The 21,108-nt window shown below is 44.7% G+C and overlaps 1 long non-coding RNA gene across 1 annotated transcript; it reads right to left on the minus strand.

The window, feature by feature from the left end:
• Positions 1-18,009: 18,009 nt before the first annotated feature.
• Positions 18,010-20,778, minus strand: LOC306648291. The gene is made up of 3 exons (XR_013760345.1): positions 20,663-20,778; positions 19,299-20,579; positions 18,010-18,862 (listed from the first exon to the last, which is right to left on the minus strand). It is a non-coding gene; the product is annotated as an uncharacterized lncRNA (long non-coding RNA).
• Between the last annotated feature and the right edge of the window lie 330 nt (positions 20,779-21,108).

Raw genomic sequence — 21,108 nt, forward strand, 5'->3', positions numbered from 1 at the left:
AAAACTTGCTTGTGATTTAAAAACCTACACAAGCTTTGCTTTTGCAGTTTATCACGTCAACTTCCTTCAGAGCACCAAACCCTGGGCTTAGTTCCAGGAACCACATGATTAAGTCACAGGAGCGGGAGGGAGGGGGGATTTATATCCTGAAGGCCTCCAGGTGAAATCATGCATTCTGCACGGGCACATTTGCATTTCACATTATGATTCGCATCGTCTTCATAAATAATTTCAGGGTTTCAGAATTAAATTGCTAAAAACTAACAGTAACAGCAAGAACTAAACTACATCCAGTCAACCCAATGCCAATCCCTCCGCACCTCCTACATTCAGGATTTGACCCAGCTTCGCAGGAAGTCTCAACTCCTTCGGTCAAGAAAAGCAGGGCATTAGGATAATCGAACCACAGGCCTCGCCCAGACGCTTGCCCACTAGGACCCTGCGCCTTTAGGTCATGCCCAGGTCCTGGACCACCGCACTCCCATGCAGGACCGCCTCAACCCGATTCAGTTGCTAGCAAGTCTCTCCCCAGCACCGGCTCTCCATTCTCAACCAAAACTCCCGCCCACGCTCAACCCACCCGGATTCCCAGGTCCAAGAGGGTTTCCCCAGCGTCCCGCCCCTGCCCGTCAAGCCTCACCGCCCCGCCCACCGATTCAGATCTCCACGCGCAGGCCCTCCCTGTGCAACGCGCGGCAACCTCGGCAAAACTCCCCGACTCCGCCCATAGGCTCTGGTTCCCACTCAGGCTGCCACCGCTCAACCCCGCCCCACCTGGCTGTCAATCTTGCCGACTCCGCCCACCACCTGGGGTTCCGGGTCAGGCCCGCCCTGCTCAATCCCTCTTGCTCAACGCCCCCTGCCCAACCCCCCGCCCCGTCCCTGGCTGTCAATCTTGCCGACTCCGCCCACCACCTGGGGCTCCCCGCTCAGGCCGCCAGGCTCAACCCTCCCGGCTGCCGGCCCTTGCAGCTTTCCGGGCCCAGCCCACCAGCTCCAGGTTCGCGGCTCCAGCCGGGCCTCTCAGTGCGCCAGGGGCCCTGGGAAGACCCCGAAGTGGATCTCGGAGAGAGTCACGGCGCGGCACGGGAGTGCTCTCGCTCCGGTATATTTGTTTCACGGTCGCCAGAGTCCTTAGCAGAGACTCAGGCCCCAAAGGACCTCCGTGTCCCTGTATTGCGCTCTCCACCCCTGCTCAGCTCAATCGCTGCAAAGCGGGGTCGGCCTGGCGCGGATCCCAGCCAGTGTCCGGCTCGGCCCCGGGACTCCCCGCTGGGCAACGCGCCCTCCCCGGCGACCCCCTCCTCCTAGAGTGCGCTGGGGTCCTCCACAGTTTCCATCCTCCAGCCCATTGCAGGTGTGCACCACTGCCTACTTAAGTGCACTATTACATTTTCCCTTTGTATTTCTCTTTTCCTGTCAGTAGCACATTGTGCAGTTGATGACTCCCTCTTCTTTTTCTTAGCTTTGAGGACATCCTACCTATCTTAAAACTCTGCTTGTATTTGTTGTGTCTCCTTCCTGACCACATTGGCAATTCCTCTGCTGGCAGGCCCACACCCTAATCCTGGAGCTGCCCCTCACTTGACCCTTGCTCTCTGCTCAGCCTGTCTGTGACCACTCTCACCTCATCATTTCACTCACAGCTTTGACAACCATTCATATCTCCAGTTCTTCTGGAAACCTCTCCCATGAACCCTAGAGTCCCACGGCCCAGTGGTCTCAAGTCCATGCTGCGCTGTTTAGTGGATCTTTCCACCTTCATGCTCCACATGGGACCTCCTGAGCTCCCCAGATGCCTCTCCCCATAGTCATTAGCTTCTCAGGTAGAGTGATCCTGTATTTGAGGGGAGCAGGGGGGCTTGGCTGGACACTTCCACATATATCAAAAGTGTACAATATATTATGATATTGGTAAGTTTTATGTTTTAGAGGGAAAGAAAAAAATCATAGTACATTTTCACACAGGCCAGGAAACTAGAGTCCACGCTGCTCTTGAGGCTTGTGAGAAAGACGTGGGAAGACCTGGGTCCTGGTTGCTCTGCTTCCCCAGGGCCTCTGCCCTTATTCCTGCTGTGTCCTCTGCTCACTTCTTTTCAGCCACACAGGCCTGTTTCCTTTTACTGGAATGAGGTATCTCTAGTCTCAGGGCCTTCATTAGATTCTGTGCCTCTACCTAGCTCTCTGTGGCCCCTGGGCTGCAGGTGGCCAACACCTTGGGTCTTTATTATGACATCACCTGTTCCATGGAGACTCCTGTGACCTCTCCAGCTCCTATGACACTCCAGCCTCACCCTGCCCCACCTCTGGTCCATGCAGCCTGCTCTGCCTGTTTCCTTCTGCTCCTTCACCATCACTGTCTGGATTCTGGTGTGAGAACAAGGCTCTGAGATGGACAGAGCCTTAAGGTGGGCTGGGCTGGGCTGGGGCTTGCCGCTCTGGGAGGTGCCCAACCCTGGTTCCATGAGAGCGCTGAGACATCTTGCAATAAGTCTGTCCACTACTGGACACCCATTGATGGGGCGAGGCTGGTGCCTGACCTTAATGATACTTAATCCTGTGTGCAGCATTGAGTACTCGGCTCTGTGTCTTCTATCCTGAAGGCTGAGATTAGCCTGAGATCCGAGGAGGGGCGAGGGGGGGCCATGCTGTGGATCAGTTTGGACAGGACCAGGCTGTGCCCTGAAGGGGAACCCAGTGCTGCCCAGATCCCCACTGCTGCAGCCTGTGTGGGCTTCACCAGCAGGAAATGAGTCCCATAGAAAGGAGTCAGAGAAGTCTCTTGGCCTTCCTGCAGGAGTTGTCCTATGCCTGGGTCTCGTGGTGCTGTGAGCATCCAGGGATGATCTTCACAGATTCTGAGGTACCAGCATCCATGTGTGTGTGGTTGTGGCACAGAAAGGGGGTGTGTTTGAATGTAAGCCATGGTATTTCTACCATCCTGCATTGACTTCTAAAGACTCACGTTACCTGAGGAAGCAGCCCTGAAGAGGAGGAAAGAAAAAGGAGTCAGGAATGGCTTGTCACTGAGGTAAAGTGATGTTCTCAGGTGGTCCTGAGTCCCTTCTGCAGTGCTGGGTGTGGGAGCTGCTGGGCCACATGTGACTGCAGCCTCCCACCTGACAGGTGTGTCTGCACCCTCAAGGCATCTTAAGCTGCCCTCCTGTGCACTTAGATTCCCATCCCACTGTGACCCAGTGTCAGGGAACTCATGAAGAGGTGCCACTGGGCATGGTCCTGGGAAATCCTCTGTCAGGTGAGCATGCTGTGTGGTGGCTGTTTCCGTCCTCTACACCACGTCTCTCTGCTCTAGAGCTCTTGCCTTCCTTTTCCTTCTGTTGCCTTTAGTTGACTCTTTCCCCCTTGAGGTGCACAGCTAGTTGACCTGGGTTTTTTTGTCCTTGTAAGTTTCACTACCCAAACGTCCTCCTTTTGATTTTTCTTCACTGCATTGCATGAGCTTTGGTGTATTGTTTTCATTTTACTTTTGTTTTCAGATATTTTCTGAGTTGTTTTCTTGTTGTTACCATGGTTTGGTTAAGAATGAGGTGTTTCATTCCCCAATATTTGGGGGTGTTAATTTTGCTTCTGGGGTTGATTTCAGTGTTAGTCCATTGTGCAGAGGAAGAAAATTCCGGTGCGTTCAAACTTCTGAAACTGAATTTTAAGATTTGTGTCCTTATCTGTCTCAAAAGAAAAAATAAATGTGGGTTGTGGCTTAGTGGTCAAGCATCTGGTATCAATCCTGGTACCAAAAAAAAAAAAAAAAAAAAAAAAAAAGCCTGGTAGTGTCACTCAGTGGTGAAGCACTGACTTCAGTCCCCATTGCTATAATGTTCTATGCTTTTTAAGGTGAGGTGTGTACCTTTCGCCTTGCCCCAGGCTTCTGGTTGGTTCTGTGCTAGGCTGGGAATGTGCTGGCAGTAATGGGGGTGCCTTCCTGTGCCTGCCCCTGCCTGTGCACCTGCAGATCATGATGGAGCCCAGAACTTGTTCCGCTTCTCTCACTTAGGAAACCTGCTGTCAGTTTTCACTGCACAGTCTCTGTCCCTAAGTCTCTGATATGCTCAGGTTCAGCTCTGATTCCAGGACACCTGGGTTGGGTTTTGCTCTGTCATCTACACTGGCTGACCCAAGGAAAGTTTCCTGGAACATCTATGACACAGTTTTGTGTGCACAATGATGGAACTGTTCTTCCTGTCCTGGACTGTGTTTCATCTGATCAGATTGTGTTGTTTAAAGCATTTAGAAAAATGTGTGCCCACAGGAGTGTCACTACTCTAGTCACTGGACCTGTGGCCCCGAGTTTGAGATTCTGCTATTGTCCAGCCAGTGTGGACCTGTCTCCTCAGGACAAAGGTCATACTGCTTACTTGGACCCTGGTGTATGAACATGGGGTTTCCACTCAGACACAGCCTGTGTTGTTCTTCCACTTGCATGTTTTCTTCTTCTTTCTTCATTCTCCCCTATAAGTATTAGTTTATTTGAGTGTCTATTAACATTTTGTTTCTAACAAAAAACATAACTTTTTAAAATTTGTTCTAATTTGTTGTCCATCACAGTAGAATGCATTTATACACTTTGATTGATCATACAGAAAGACGCCTCCACCATTGAGTTACATCCCAATCCCTGTTTTAGCCTCTCACATCTGGGATTACAGGTGTTCACCATTGTGTCAAGTAACTATGTTTCTTGTGTGGTCCACAAGGGAGAAATCTGTACAGATTTATGGAGAACCATGTCTAAAGGAACAGTGTAATAAAACACAACAAGGGAGCTATAACATGCAAAAGTTATAGAAAAAGTGAGCTCAGTTTCTCCTTGTTTACACACTGGACACAAAGATTCTGTGATCCCAGATGAGTGAGGGGTTTTCCTATACACCAGGCAAGCAGCTCTTCAGAGGGCACCTTGTCATTTCACATCCTGACACTGTCAGTGAAGCTATGTGGTGGATCCCACCAGCTGAGGTCCACCAACAGTGCTACCTTTTCAGTATTTGCCAGTATTAGGCAAAAGCATGGCCTGTGATTCTGAATGACCTGCTATAAATCTGGGTGAGCTTTATCCCGTCCTCATATTCAAAAAGTGGGTTAGAGAGCTCTGTAAAACTATAAAGCACTTTAAACTGCATTTGCATTTGTTGTAAAGCATATTCAGAAGCTGCAGGTGAGCAAGGAAGGAAGAGATGCGAAGGTTGCAGTGTGGGGCAAAGGACCTGGAGCTCACATGACTTTTCTGGGTGGGTTCTCCCTCCACAAACCCAAACCCATGGGTTGCCTGAACATCCCTTCAAACCCCACACTGTTGATTTGGGTTTGTTTGTTTGTTTGTTTGTTTGTTTGTTTGTTTTTGAGGCTTTATTATGAAGGCAGGATTGATTACATCAAGGCTGTGGGTGATCATGTGGGACTTGAGTCTTTCTCCCTTCCCTGGAGGTTAGGTGGCAGGACTGTGTACTGCCTCTACTGCCTGAGGCTTTCTGGGGAGCAGCCCCTTCCTCAAGCTCTCTAGGGGCCCTCCAGTCACCCCGTCTTCCCACTAGCATAAAAATCTTTCTTAGCACTTCAGGGATTCCACGTGAGCTACATATCAGCAAGCAAATACCAAATGTTTGTTCTGTAACCTCACAGTGCAGATCTCGCTCACTTCAATCAGTTGGATGCTTAGGGTTCACCGTACTTCTCATTTGTTCTTAATTTACTATTCACAGTGATGGGATTGAACCTAGGGCCCCTCCACCATTACATCCCTCCTCCTTAAGTTCTTCATTCTCAGGATCTTGCTGTGTGTCCCAATCTGGCCTGCAACTTACAATGTTCCCACCTCAGCCTGGGTTCCAGCTGGGTTCCAAAGCAGGTGCCACCATGCCTGGCTGCTCTGGTTCACATTTCACACGAAGACTACAGCTGTCCCCACTGCCCCATTGTGAAGCCTGTTTTCATTTCAGGGTCTGCTGACATTCCAGGGATGTGGCCATTGAATTCTCCCAGGAGGAGTGGAAGTGCCTGGTTCCTGCCCAGAGGACGCTGTACAGGGAGGTGATGCTGGAGACCCACAGGAACCTGGTCTCCCTGGGTGAGCTGGACTTTCCCCTGAGGCCAGGTCTGCCCTGTCGCCCTTTGTCTTTGGGATGCTCTGCGTTGGTGACTGAAGCCCTGCTGCCTGTGAAATGAGCGCTCCACAGTGTGGCCTCTGTACCTGGTCTGTCCCCTTTCTCCAGAGGTCCTGCCCCCTTCGTGTCCTGCAGTGGTGGTTTCAGGGCTGAAGGACAGCCTAAAGCCCATAATGGTTTGTATGTATGACAACCATTTTACCCTTAATTTTTGAATCTGACTTCTTTCACTTACTCATTTTATTTATTTTTTTGCTTTTAGCCCAACAAAGAATTCCTTCTAGTGTGAAACCAAACATTTCTTATGAATATAAACATGTTTTTATAGATTCTTTATTATTTGAACATAACCAGAAACAGACATTCCTCCAGCAGCTTACGAACGTAATGAGTCTGAACAATCCTTTAATCAAGGTTCACCCTCTACTCAACATCAGTTAATTTGTGCTGGAGAGACAATTTTTGTGTGATATATGTGACATGGTTTTCAATCAAAAATTGAAACTTGCATGTCATTGTAGAATTTGTACTGGAGAGAAACCTGACAAGTGTAATGAGTGTGGGAAGGTGTTCAATAGAAGTTCACACCCTGCACAACTGCCAGGGTCCAGCCCTAGCAGGGGTCATAGTGGTCACAGGTGATGGAGGAGGCGTCGGCGAGGTGTAGAACAAAGCAACACAAACTCAAGAAATGGATGCTATGTTCTAAATTTTATTTTTCCCAGCCAGCTTTTTATACATTAAAAGGTAGGTAGTTACACATGTTTTTTTCAGAACAGGAAAAGGTCACAAAGAGAAAAACAAAAATATTTTATGTTGGGGTCTTAAGCCTCCCTGCTCTTCTTGACCAGTGACAAGGGAAGGGGGACACTCCTCAACAAGGTCAGACTGGGATAGGTAGGGCCGACTGACTGCCCGCTCCCAGCCCTCTGGGCGGAGGACAATCAGACTCGTCAGGGAGACCCGTCTTACTGAGGAAATCACACAGCTTTTATGTAGGGTGGGGGCTAGGCAGGAACCAATCAGCTTAAAGGTCAGCAAGGCATGGGGGTTTCACGCAGGCAAGAGTCCCATAGGACTATATGGCAAGCACGAGCTGATGACGTTCGCGGAACTGTTGTTAACCAATCCCTGACGGTGGTCCGATTCATCGTCATTAACTATTGAAACCACCTTTGAGGACTTGATCTTGCTCACTCACCAGGGAGTAAGGAGTCAGCCTGAGTTAGTTAATGTGTCATTAGCCCTAACAATTTTGTATGATCATTACGAGACTAGACAATGAAATATTTTAATCATTTTAGTAATTGTTTACTTGTGATAACCTATAACTAAACAATAAGACATATTAATATTTAACTAATCGTAAAGGGTAAAGCAAGTTTAGTAGGGTTGAATAAACGTCAGTCGTGTGACTACTGCTGTAGTTAATAAATACTAGACATTTTAAGCTAATAAACATATGATATCATCTTACACTGTGTGAACTTAACATTGAGGAACCCTTTATTTCTTCTGTTCCTGTTAATCCTTCCTGATGGGGTTGGAATTATTTGCCTACATGTTTCAGGTCATCTGAGAGTTGTCAACAGGGGATCGGCAGCTAGAATCTGTTTTTGTATTTTCTCATAGTAATCTTGGTTACTCAGAGTTTCATAGCAAATGACTAAATCTGAAATGACTGCTCCAGAAGAAGTCTGGTTTTTTATGTTCTAACCCTGGTTCTGTTAAGACCCCTATTTTCAGGGAAAACACATAAAATAATATTAAATCTACACATATTAAGCAAGCAAGGAAGGAAAGCCCTCAACCCAAATTCCTAACGAGATGAGACTTTACAAACATCTTCATTACTCAGCGGAATCCTTGTCAAGCACTGAGGGAAACTGCAGGTGGCGTAACACACAACATTGCAGAGTCCACACTGGAGAGAAACCCTTCAGACGTGATGAGTGTGGCAAGGTCTTCAGTCCCAAGTCCTGCCTAGCAAACCACCGGAGAATTCACACTGGGGAGAAACCTTACAAGTGTGATGTGGCAAGGTCTGCAATCAGATTTCACACCTGGCAAGTCACTGTAGAATCCATACTTGAGAGAAACCTTTCAAATGTAACGAGTGTGGCAAGGTCTTTCATCACAACTCATACCTCATTCAACATGTGGTAGTCCACACTGGAGAAAAACTGTACAAATTCAGTGATTGCAGCAAGGTCTTTAATACAAACTCTATCCTTACAAGTCATCATACAATTCATACTGGAGAGGAACTTTACATGTGCAATGAACATGGAAAGGTTTTCAATCATATTGCACATGTTGCTCAACATTGGAGTATCCACACTGGAGAGAAACCTTTCAAATGCAATGACTATACCAAGGTCTTCAGTCAAAAGTCAAACCTTACAAGTCAGCATAGAATTTATACTGGAGAAAAACCTTAGAAATGTCACAAGTGTGGGAAGGTCTTCAATCACATTTTGCACCTTGCACCAAGGAGAATTCACACTGGGGAGAAACCTTACAGATGCAGTGAGTGTGACAAGGTTTTCAGTTTGACTTCATGCCTAGTACGTCACTGGAGTATCCACAATGGAGAGAAGACATACGAATTCCTTCTGAATTTATACCTAGCATGTCACAATCCATACTGGAAAGAAGCCTGAGACATGTAATCACTGTGCACATGGGTGGTGGGGCCCACTGTTAATCCCAGCTACTTCAGAAAGAGGCAGGAGAATGACAAGTACAAATCCTGCCTGGACAACATGGAAAGACTGCCTCAAAATAAAGAACTGGGGATGTAGATCGTGGTAGAATGATCACCTAGCATGTTTGAGTCCCGGGCTCAATCCCCAGACCCTAAACCAAGAAAAAAACAAAAACAATCCAGTGAATGCATTGAGATCTTCAGTAAGATTGGCATCCTCTATGCCAAGCATTTATGTTAGAGAGAAACCCTACAAATGTGATGAGTGTGAGAAAGTCTTTAAGGTTCATCTGATCTGGACAATCTTGTGATCCACATCAACAGGGTGTGGGAAGGTGTTCACTGACATTGCCTACCCTGTGCATTGTCAACATTTCATTTTAGAGGAGCAGCAGCCACAAATGAGTTAGGCAAAGTCTCTGTCAGCATTCAAGCCCTGCAAGACCCCTGAGAGTTCCGAGCTGACAAATTATCATCCATGTGCAATGAATATGCAGAGCCTTTAGTTTTCATTTAAGGCTTAGTAACCTTCAGTGAGTCTGTGATAGAGAGGAACCTTACCCATGCATTGGACACTCACAGGACTTAAGGTAGGAGTCTGTCATCAGGATTCCTGCTAGAGATAAACTCACAAATGTACCAAGGGTGGCATATCTTTAGTGTGCACTCAGCCCTCTGTACACATCAGGTAAGACACAAAAGTACAATGACTTTGGCCAAGCCTGCCTTCAGTGCTCACATCTCAATGGACATCAGTTGATCCTTGCTGGAGAGAAACCATTGCTATGTCTGCACGTTCCAGGGTCTTCTGGCACAGTTAAGAACTTGCACAACATTGGAGAATACATCCTGGGGTCAGAGCTTGAATGCAGGGAGGGCAGAACCCCCACATTATGAGTGCAAGCAGTAGTCAGAGTCCATGCTAAAGAGAAACATCGGTAAAATTCACAGCACATAGGACAGAGACTTCCAGGCCTCAGAATCCAGTGAGAGCATCAAAGGGAATCTTTGAAAAAATCATGTGCATGATGGGGCTTAAATCCAAGCTTCACAACCTAGGAATATAGTGACTGACCCAGAGAGCAACCATCCAAGTGTAAGGAATGTGCAGAATTTTTTGTGAAACATCTGTGACTTTGTTGTCCTGAGAAGATTAATTCTGACAAGAAATCAAACAGACATTGTGACCCTAGATAGTTTATTCATCAAGGGAGTGTCCTCAAGATTCACCAGTGAATTCATCCTAAAAGGACTCTCACAAATGTACTGGTGTGGTACATAATTACACCCATTTTCACATAGTACTCATGTCAGAGAACTTATAGGAAGAATAAATAAGTCTCTGATTCTCCAAGATTAGCTTCTGGTCTTGCATACATGGAAGAATTACAAGTCAGAACATGATAAAACTCATGACCTGTCAAAGGTACAGGGATGTTTGAAAAGCAACCAGTTACCTTCAGGTGGTAAAGCATCTCATTCATGGAGGCTTCTTGGAAAGCTACCTTGCTCATCTTGGGTTCTATGCTGTTCTCACAGGTCCTTTCATGGCTGTGTTCAGAAAGGAACTCATTGGAATGAGGATCACTGCTGCCCTAGCACTGGAGGAGGAGGACACTGCCTATTAACTTTCATATTTATCAGCACCAAGGAGCATTTGGAAGGGCTGAGCAGGATATGGAATAAGGACATCAGTTGTCCTGCTTACTGTGGTCTGTCCACCCTTGTCCATATGTCCAGTATGGTGTGTTTAGGAAAAGAGTGTTCTAAAAGCTTCCTGAAGAAAGGCTGCCGAGACCGTAGGGACTGGGCTTTGTATTGTTCTTTGGGACTGATTATGTCCAGGAAGAAATGCAGGGAAAGGGTGGCCACCTGCTGCATGTAACGGCCACAGCTGTTGTTTTAGAATGACTGATGAGTAATTGGTCTTATTCTTGGAAATTGAACTTATCAGTGAGGAGAGATTAACCAAAAGAACCACAAAAGCATGTTCTTGATGAGGAATCACCTTTACATGCTGTTATGTTTGTTTCTGATTTTTTTCAGTTTCTATCAGGTAAATAATAAAATTTAATCTTTCCACATAAGTATGAGTGAATTGTGTTTCTTGTACAACAGTTTTGTTCCACCTCAGTTGATTCTTTATAGTGGAAAATCAATGAGCACCATTAGTATCCTAAGTTTAAAAGACTTATAACAGACGTTTACTCCTTGATGGATCAAACAACTTATAATATGGGAAGAGAGAATCATGTTTTGCACTTGAGTTATTCTGTGCTCTGCCCTAGGGTCATTATGTGGGTAGGATGAAGTCCCATGGAAGTGCTGCTTCAGACATGGACACCCTACAGCCTGCATCATTTTTGATGATGTGCATCTTATACTTCCTTTTTTTCTCCCCTTCCCCCAGTACTGGCATTACCCAGGACCTCTCCCGTGTAGGAACATCCTAGTCCCTTTTATTTTATTGATATTATTTATTACTTATTTTAATTTTGAGACAGGTCCTTTTGAGTTGCCAAGCCTGGTATTGAATGTGGATCCTCCACCCTCAGTCTTACTAGTCCTTGAAATTACAGCATACACCACCATGTTACTGTTTCTAAATGCCTCCCTTTTATATGCCAAGAAAGGACACCCAGAATGCACATTTTTCCATAAAGTAAAAGGAAAAATATAGTGAGGGTATGTACTAACATGGGCACTAAAGAAATAACATCATCTCTATTTCATTTTTCTTTGAGTTCTCTATGAATAATTTGGTAAAGATGAATGTCACAACTTCTTAGTATCCACGACAGGATTTGTCGCATCTGTACTCACATCCTCATGATTGTTACCTTGTACTTCTGACCTCCTGACCGAGCTGCCTTAACACCACCCACATCCTAGTTTGTCAAAGAAGCTGACACCATAGCCTGAAGTGTCCACCACATAATGAGGCTTTATGGGGAGAGTGGTAGACCTAAGCTGTTCCAGATGTGTCCCCACAGGGCAGGGAAAGGTGCCTGGCTTGTGTTGTACAGTGAGGCTGGAGCATGGGCACCTGGGTGTGCTTCACACTTCAGCTGCTGCTGAGGAGTTTTATCAACTTCTTAGTGGGGAGAAAAATGGCCTTGGTGATGAGGATGGGTATGTGGAGTCCCACCTCAAAGGCTAGTCAAGCTGTGTGGCCCCTGAATTTTGGTCCTGGTTCTCCTCATCTGTTGCTTTGGGAGTCTCCAGTTTTTTTCAGTTCATGATTTGCCACATTCCTTTTCCTGTCACACACACAGCTCCCATTCCACAGTGAGGTTGTTGGAAACACTTTGGAAACACTGCTTAGATCAGCTGCCTAATTCATACTCATAGTACATCAATGAAGACTTTGGAAATGATGAGTAATCCATTTGATTAAAAAAGTTTCACCAGAAGAGTATTTTCCCTGAGGAATAAGATGTCACTTTCAGAGTACAATATAAGGCAATATATTACATGGTTTATATTATTTCTAAAACAATTTTTATTTCATAATATTTATCTCACCATTTTCTCCATCACTGTAATGCATGTTACACTGTATACTTCTTCCATTTGCTGTTCCAGTGAAATATTTAGGGGTACCAAATGAACGTGCTTTATCATGACTAGATTTTGTGACATGGAGGTGGTCACTAGGTTTCAGTAGGGGCTTTGCAGTGACAGAGGAGGGCCTGCTCACACCTGCACAGGGGCGAGAGGGCTGAGATGGTGCAGGATGGTGAGCTGATGTCTCTGTGTGAGATGACTGAATGTCAGCTGTGAGATTACCAGCATCTGGAGAGGTCATGCATACACAATGGTAGATGGAGAGAAGGGTGTGAGGTTCCAGCTGGAGTTTATGATGGGAGGCAGTGTGGCCAGTCCCTGCCAGCTCTGCTGCCACTCTCTCAAGGCTGGTGTTCCTACCAGCCAGAGGACCTTGCAGGGAAGGATGACATCGTGCTCCTTTCACTGTGCACAGGACACCTTATGCTCTTCCCTTCATTTGTTGCCATCCAGGAATACCTGGCATTTTTCTTCATACATTGATTGTTCCTGTTGCATGTATTTTCTTCTACCACTTACACTTAGAGGCACAATCCCTTGTAGAAATGCTGTTATCCTCTCTGCAGTTTTACTAGGATACGTAATGTGTACAGTGAAAATACACACTGCAGTTTCATGCTGAATCCTGCCCTCACTGTTAGAGAACATGCCCTGCATTGTGTTTCTAAATGGCTCTTTCTTGTGTGCCAATGAACAAAGAATATGATTGTTGGTGAAAGGCAATTATTTATTTGCAATCATAAAAAAGACTACATGAGATTTATGATACATTTTGAGCAAAACTGGAATGCATAGAATGCATATTAACTTACATAATGTAAAAATTTTAATATAGTAGGACTATGAAAAATATGGAATATAAGAAAATTCAGGGAGTAAAGATAAAAATACATTTATGTCTTTGAAATGCTTCTGAGATATCCTGAAAAGATTAACATTCATGAGTTTCCTCTTCACAATGAACATCCACTATGGAATTTTTCTTGTATGTATCCTACAAACTCATGGATTTGCCCCTAACATTTTTCTAGTTTGCACTTGTGACCACTCCCAATTCAGGACTGAACCCCACCCAGATGAGTGGTTTCTCAGGCATGATGATGCCAAACACAAGTGATCTCAGAATTCTCTCAGTATAAGGAGGCCTTTCTGGAAAGCAAGGAAGACTTCCTATGCTTATCCAGAAGTGGCTGCCTCAGGTTATGGGGGTCCTGGGTGGTGCCGGGGTGAGAGAGCCTGGTCATCTTCAGAATTCCCAGCAGCTGCCACAGGAAGGGAGCACTCAGGGCACAACAGAAAGGGCGTAGTGAGACCTGAACAGTGTCAACAGTAAACATCAGAGGGGGTCAGCTCCAGCTCCCGATACTCCTGTCCTCATGGTTGTCATGGAGGAACTTACAATTTTGTCATCTCTTGTCCTGTCTTTCCCCACCCAATTCCCTTTCGTTACTCCCATTAACTCCATTCTTTTTTCATGAAACCTACATCTTTGTCCTTTTGTTAAACTAGCTTATACACAAGGGAGAAAACATTCAATCCTTGACTTTCTGAGACTGGCTTATTTCACTTAGCATCATGTTTACCAATTCTGTCTCTTTACAACAAAATTCCATAATTTTGTTTTCCTTTATGGTATAATAACATGCCATTGTGGATGTATACCATATTTTCTTTATTCGCTCATCTGTTGCGGAGCACCTAGGTTGGTTCCAAGCTAGGTTAATGAGATGAGCTGCTACGAACATTGATGTGGCTGCATCAGCGTACTATGAAGATTTGAAACCTTTGGGTAAACCTTCTAATTAGGGGCTCTGGTATCTTTGCTGCAGGTGGTGCAGGATGTGCCCAGTGTGCCTGTGTGTGTTTAATAAGGGCTACTAAGGAAGAAAGTTTGTTTTTCATTACTAGTTTCTGCAGTTTACAATTTCTGTGTTGCAATCATGACATGTTTTCACCAATCCGGATTGTTATAGAAAGAATGCAAAAGAACAATGACCATATTTTTCATTGAATGACAGTGACGCTTGTTCAGCAAAGGCCAAAGAACATTTAGTCTTATTTTTTAAATTGAAAGAATAGTTATTAGAGTGGAGAATTTAATGTAAAGAACCAGAGGGGGGGGTGTGGGTCAGTGGTGGAGAACTCGCATGTGCAAGGCCCTGGGTTCCCTCCCCAGCTCCACAAAACGAAAGAATAACATTTCCTTTAGGATTCTGGCCTTACATTTTCCTACTGCTTTTGTAGAATGTATCATTGATCTGATGTTTTAATTAATAAAATGTAATCTTTTCATTATTGTTAGTAATTTGCTGCTTCTACCCAGTTTTTCTTCATCTCATTACAGTGCTTCATAACAGACAGCAACAAGACACTGTTACGATTAGGGGGGATAGACGTTCCGTGTGAAGTCAAGTATCACACAGTTTGAAGCCTATAATCATATTTGCCTTTGAGTTATTGTCCTCACACTCTACCTTAGGATACTTATGCATGATGAAAATGCCATATAAGTGGTTTCACATTTCACCATAAGATCTGCATCTGTGGATAAATATGCACTGTATTACACGTGGCCCTTTCTTCCATATTAAGTGAGATGCATGCATCTTGATTTATATAACTGCAAATGTGAAAAATGAGGTTGGGGAAGAAAAGGTAACACTGTTTTAGCAGACATGATGTGAGACTATAGGCTCAAGAAAATATTTCCAACATCACCAATCCATCAGTCGTCAGACAGGAGCATTTTCTGCCTTTCCCATTGTAGACTCACGTCTGCCTGCAGAGATTGGGGATAAGAACTACCAAACACTCCAGGGTGCCTTTGGTGTTCACTTGGAAATGTTCAGGAATGACATAGGTTCTCAAGATACATTCAGCAAGTGTGCACTGCTGTTGTCACTATTACTGAATTGTGAGTCAGCACTTAGTGAGGGGGATGAATCACAAACTTGCCATGGACGACTGGATAATCTTTCTTACAACTTAATATGGTCATGAGTACATTTCCAATTAATATCAGGTCATAGTTAATTTGGGTCTGAATAGAAGGATGGATGATACAAATTTACTGCAATTATAATGAAACATGAACGAGCCCTTTAAAAGTGACAAGGTGATATGCAGTACTGTGCTGAGAAGCTGCAGGACAGAAACCCGGCCTCGTTCTGGGGTGCCAGGGGTGAGGTAGGTCTTAGCAGCAGGATGCCATGAAACCTGAGGAGCCAGTCACTGGGATGTGATGAATTTCCCAGTCTTTCTGTCCTAGGTTCCCTTATGTGTGAAATGAGAATGTCACCAATATTTACTTCACCCTGAGGCAGAAGAAAGGGGTTCACATGCTAAGGTGGCGAAAGGTGGGCCACAGACAACTGGCACGTACCTGACCTTCCTCAGGAACTGAACATGGCCAACCTCAGCTAAGACACAGCCCAGGTGTCAGTGGCCAGCAGAGCATGCATGACCAACTCTCATCTGTCCTAGGAGAGCTGTCTGCCCCTGCACTCAGGTGTACAAAATGGTCATGACTAAACGACTGTCATCATACCAAGTTGGCTGCCCGAACCTTGGGGCAAGCTGTGGGAGAATTCACACGCAGATCAGAGAGATGTCATATGAACATGGAGATGAGGTAAGTAATACTTGAAAGGCCCCAAACCTCTGAAAGGTCATGTGATCCATCAGTGAGGACCTGTTGAGGACTTGGTCTAAACTAGTGAACTCAAACTCTATCCCATCATCTTAAGAAATCATACAAGAACACCTCAGGGCTCGAGTGTGTTTCAGTGGTATAACACTTGCCCAGCATGCATGAGGTCCGAGGTTCAGGCCCTACTACTGGAACAAAAAGCAAAAAAATCACCATATAATAAAGTGCAGATGTTGAGTAATTGAAGCACAGAGGTAACTGAACTTGTGAGCTCCAGGGTTGCCTCATAGCCAGATATGATTCCATGCTAATTCATTCACAGGTGTCACCAGAAGAACACATGGAACAAATCTATACTAAATATATAATTCTCATTTCAAACTGTGGGGATGAAGGTAAGAAATGGCACATATGAAATCGTTTTTTCTACAGTGTGAAAATGAGCCAGGTAGTGTAGTACTTAAAATCACTCCTGAGATTGACACTTTTATGTTATAGATCGACCTGGAATGTCCCCCGAAGGCTCATGTGGAGCCCATGAGGTGAATCGGCAGGGGCATGCCCTGGCAGGGCGTCCTTTCCCCCAGTCCTGTCCGCTGACTCCCTCTCTGCTTCCCATCTGCCATGAAGGAGGCAGAATTGCTCCCCATGTCTTTGCACCATGATGAGAACATCATGGACCTTGTCACTGGCCGGAAGCAAGGTGATCAGCTAACCATGGCTGGAACCCATGAGTCTGAAAGTATGAGTCAAAATAAATCTTTTGTCCTTTTACTCAGGTGTTTTTGTCACAGCAACAAAAAACTCACTAACATAATGATCTGGAGAAATTGTTTGATCATATTTATTGTCTACTGAACATTTCCAAACAATAGTTTTCATGGAAATTCAATAAAAATGGTACATAATTTTGTCTGAACAGTATTTCAAGCACATTTTCAACAATCACACTGTAGAATGGGACCTACATGTGCATCAGGAAATGTGGTGAATTATTGGCATGACAAAAATTGTAAGTTATTCCATGACAGCCAAGAGGCCAGGAGTGTCAGGAGTAAACACTCAGGGCTGCACTGGAGCTGATCCGCTCTGATGTCCACTATTGGCACTGTTCAGGTCTCACTACGCCCTTTCTGTGGTGCTCACCTGGGAAAGCTCATGATGAACCCTGAGTGCTCCCCTCTTTTGGCAGAAGCTGAGAATTCCAAAGATGAGCAGGTTCCTCGCTCCAGCACCACCCAGGACCCCTGTAACATGAGGCAGCCACGTCTGGACAAGGGCAGGAAGTCACTGCTACCCTGGAAGTCCTCTTTATGCTGTGAGGACTCCAAGACCATTTCAGTGTGTGGCATCATCATGGCTGAGAAACCACTCATCTGGGTGGGGTTCGATCCTGAATTGGGAATGAACGAACGGAAAGGAGCAAAAATGTCAGGGGCAAATGTATGAGTTCCTAGGTTACATAAGAGCAAACTTCAATAGTAGATGTTCACTGTGAAGAGGAAACTCATGCATGTTAATCTTTTCAGGGTACCTCACAAGCACTAGAAAGACAAAAAGTGAATTTTCTTATATTCCATAGTTTTCATGTTCTCACTATATTACAATTTTTACATTATATAAGTTAATATGCATTCCATGCATCCCAGTTTTGCTCAAAATGTACCATAAATCTCATGTAGTCTCTTTTTTATGATTGCAAATAAATAATTGCCTTTCACCAACAATCATATTCTTTGTTCATTGGCACACAAGAAAGAGCCATTTAGAAACACGATACAGGGCATGTTCTCTAACAGTGAGGGCAAGATTCTGTGTGTCTTACTTGGCAAACAAGAGTCATTTAGAAACACACTAACAATAGTGATGTATGCCAATAATCCCAAGGACTAGAGAGACTGAGGGTGGAGGATCCACATTCAAGACCAGGCTGGGCAATCCAGCAAAAACCTGTCCCCAAAATTAAAATAAATAAAATAAAATAAAGGAGCTAGGGATGTCCCTGATGTGAAGGAGGCCTTGGGTTTAATGCCCTGCACAGGGGGAGGGGGAGAAGAAAAGGAAGCATAAGATGCACATTCATCAACAATGACACAGGCTCCCAGGTGAAGCAGCTCTTCTGTGGGATTTTCATCATCCTACCCACATACTTACCCTAGAGCAGAGCACAGAATAACTCAAGTGCAAAGCATGATTACCTGTTCCCAATATTATATGTTGTTTGATCCACGATGGAAGATAAAATCTGTTACAAATGTCTTTGAAGCTTTGGAAAGTAATGGTGCATGGTACGTTTCCAGCATAAAAATACCCTCTTGGTGGAATAAAACTGCTGTAGAAGAAACATGATTCACTCATACTATGTAAAAAGATAAATTTTATTATTTACCATATGAATTCTGAATAAATCAGAACCAAAGGCAACATCAGCAGGTAAAGGTGATTCCTCCACAAGAAAATGCTATTGTGGTTCTTTTGCTTGATCTCCCTAATAACTTTTCAATTCCAAGAATAAGACCAATCACTCTTCAATCATTCCAAAGAACAGCTCTGGCCATTAAATGCAGTGGGTGGCCACCAATTCCCTGCATACTTCCTGGACAATATGGACAAGGGTGCACCTACCACAGCAAGCAGGATGACCAACATACTAATTCTACATCCTGCTCAGCCCCTTCCAAACAGTCCTTGGTGCAGACACTGCTGCATTCTAATAGGCAGAGTCCTTCTCTTCCAGGAGCAAGGACAGCAGTGATCCTCATTCCATGAAGTAAGGCCTTGGCTTCTCAGGGTTCCTTTTTGGACACAGTCATGATAGGCCTGTAAGGAAGACACAAAACCCAAGATGAGCACGGTAGCTTTCCAAGAAACCTCTAAGAATGAAACACTTTACAACCTGAAGATAACTGGTCCTTTTCAAATGTCCTTGCACTTTTGACATGTCATGAGTTTTATGTTCTGGCTTGTAATTCTTCCATAGTATGCAAGACCAGAAGCTAATCTTGGAGAATCAGAGACTTATTTATTCTTCCTATAAATTCTGACATGTAGTGTTGTTTGAGAACTGGAGAAATAACATATCATACCAGTACATTTGTTAGAGTCCTTTCTAGAATGGATTCACAGGTGAATCCTGAGGACATTCCCTTGATGAATGAACTATCTAAGGTCACAATGTCTGTCTGATTCTCTCCAGAACAAATCTCAGGTCAACAAAATCACAAATGTTTGACAAAAAGTAGCATATTCCTTACACCTGGATGGTTGCTTTCTGGGTCAGGTACTCTGTTCCTAGGTAGTGATGCTTGGATTTAAAATACACCATGCACAGGACTCTTGCACAGCTTTCTCAAAGACGTCTCTTTGGAATCACTGGATTCTGAGGTCTGGAAGACTCTATCCTATGTGCTCTGCTCTGATTTTTAGGGACATTGCTCTTATCACAAACTCTGACTACTGATTGAACTCATAATGCACAGGCGATTCCACCCTCCCTGTATTCAAGCTCTATCTCCGGGACATCTTCTCCAATGTTGTACAAGCTCTTAACTGTGCCAGAAGACCTTGGCATGTGCAGACATAGCCAAGGTTTCTCCCCAGCAAGGATCAACTGATGTCCACTGAGACCTGAGCACTGAAGGCAGGCTTGGCCAAAGTCTTACGCTTTTGTGCCTTACCTGGTGTGTATAGAGGGCCGAGTGCACACTAAAGATCTGCCACCCTTGGTACATTTGTGAGGTTTATTTCCAGCAGGAATCCTGACGACAGACTTTTACCTGAAGGTCTGTGTATGTCCAATGCATGGGTAAGATTCCTCTCTGTCACAGACTCACTGAAAGTTACTAAGCCTTAAATGAGGCCTAAAGGGTCTGCATATTTCTTGATCATGGAAGATAATTTTTCCACTAGGAACTCTGAGGGGTCTTGCAGGACTTGAATGCTGACTGACACTTTGCCTAATTCATTTGTGTTTTTTTTCTCTAGGATAAAGTCTTGACAATTTGCACGGTAGGAGATGTCAGTGAACACCTCGTCACTTGGTGTGGATCACATAATCGGTCAGGTCAGATGCACCCTAGTCTTTGCCACTCATCACATCCACAGGGCATCTCTCCACCATGAATTCTGATATGCAAGACACCCAATTTGACTGAAGATCTCAATGCATTTGTTACATTGTTTTTTCTGGTTTGGGACTTGAAACCAGTTTGGGACTGAAATATGCTAGGCGATCATTCTACCACTGACCTACATCCCCAGCCCTTTATTTTGTTTTGAGACAGTTTCCCCATGTTGCCCAGGCAGGATTTGTACTTGTCATTCGCCCACCTCTTTCTGAAGTAGCTGGAATTACAAAAGCCCCACCCCTCTTGCGCACAGTGATTACACATCTAAGGCTTCTCTCCATTATGGATCCTCTGGTGATGTGCTAGGGATGATTCAGACTGAAGACCTTGCCACATTCATTGCATTTGTAAGGTTTCTCCCCAGTATGGATTCTGCGATGACAAGAAAGATGTGAATTTTGACTGAAGACCTTGCCACAGTCATTACATTTGTAAGTTTCTCCCCAGTATGGATTCCTGCGATGACATGCAGATGTGAATTTTGACTGAATACCTTGCCACAATCACTGCATTTGTAAGGTTTTCTCCCCAGTATGGATCCTTCGGTGATGTGCCAGGGATGAATTCAGACTGAAGACCTTGCCACAATCATCACATTTGTAAGGTTTCTCCCCAGTATTGATTCTCCGATGACATGCAAGATGGTGATTTTGACTGAAGACTTTTCCACATTCATTGCATCTGCAAGGCTTCTCCCCAGTATGAATGATCAGATGTTCTGCTAGGTATGAGTTGCGACTGAAGACCTTGCCACACTCATTGCATTTGAAAGGTTTCTCTCCAGTGTGGATTCTCTGATGATTTGCAAGGGATGACTTCTGACTGAAAACCTTGCCACACTCATTGCATTTGTAAGGTTTCTCTCCAGTGTGAATTCTTCTATGTTCTGCAAGGTGTGAAATCTGATTGAAGACCTTCCCACATTCATCACATTTGTAA

This window comes from Sciurus vulgaris, assembly GCF_902686455.1.
Source record: "Sciurus vulgaris genome assembly, chromosome: 17".
NCBI classification, from domain to species: Eukaryota; Metazoa; Chordata; class Mammalia; order Rodentia; family Sciuridae; genus Sciurus; species Sciurus vulgaris.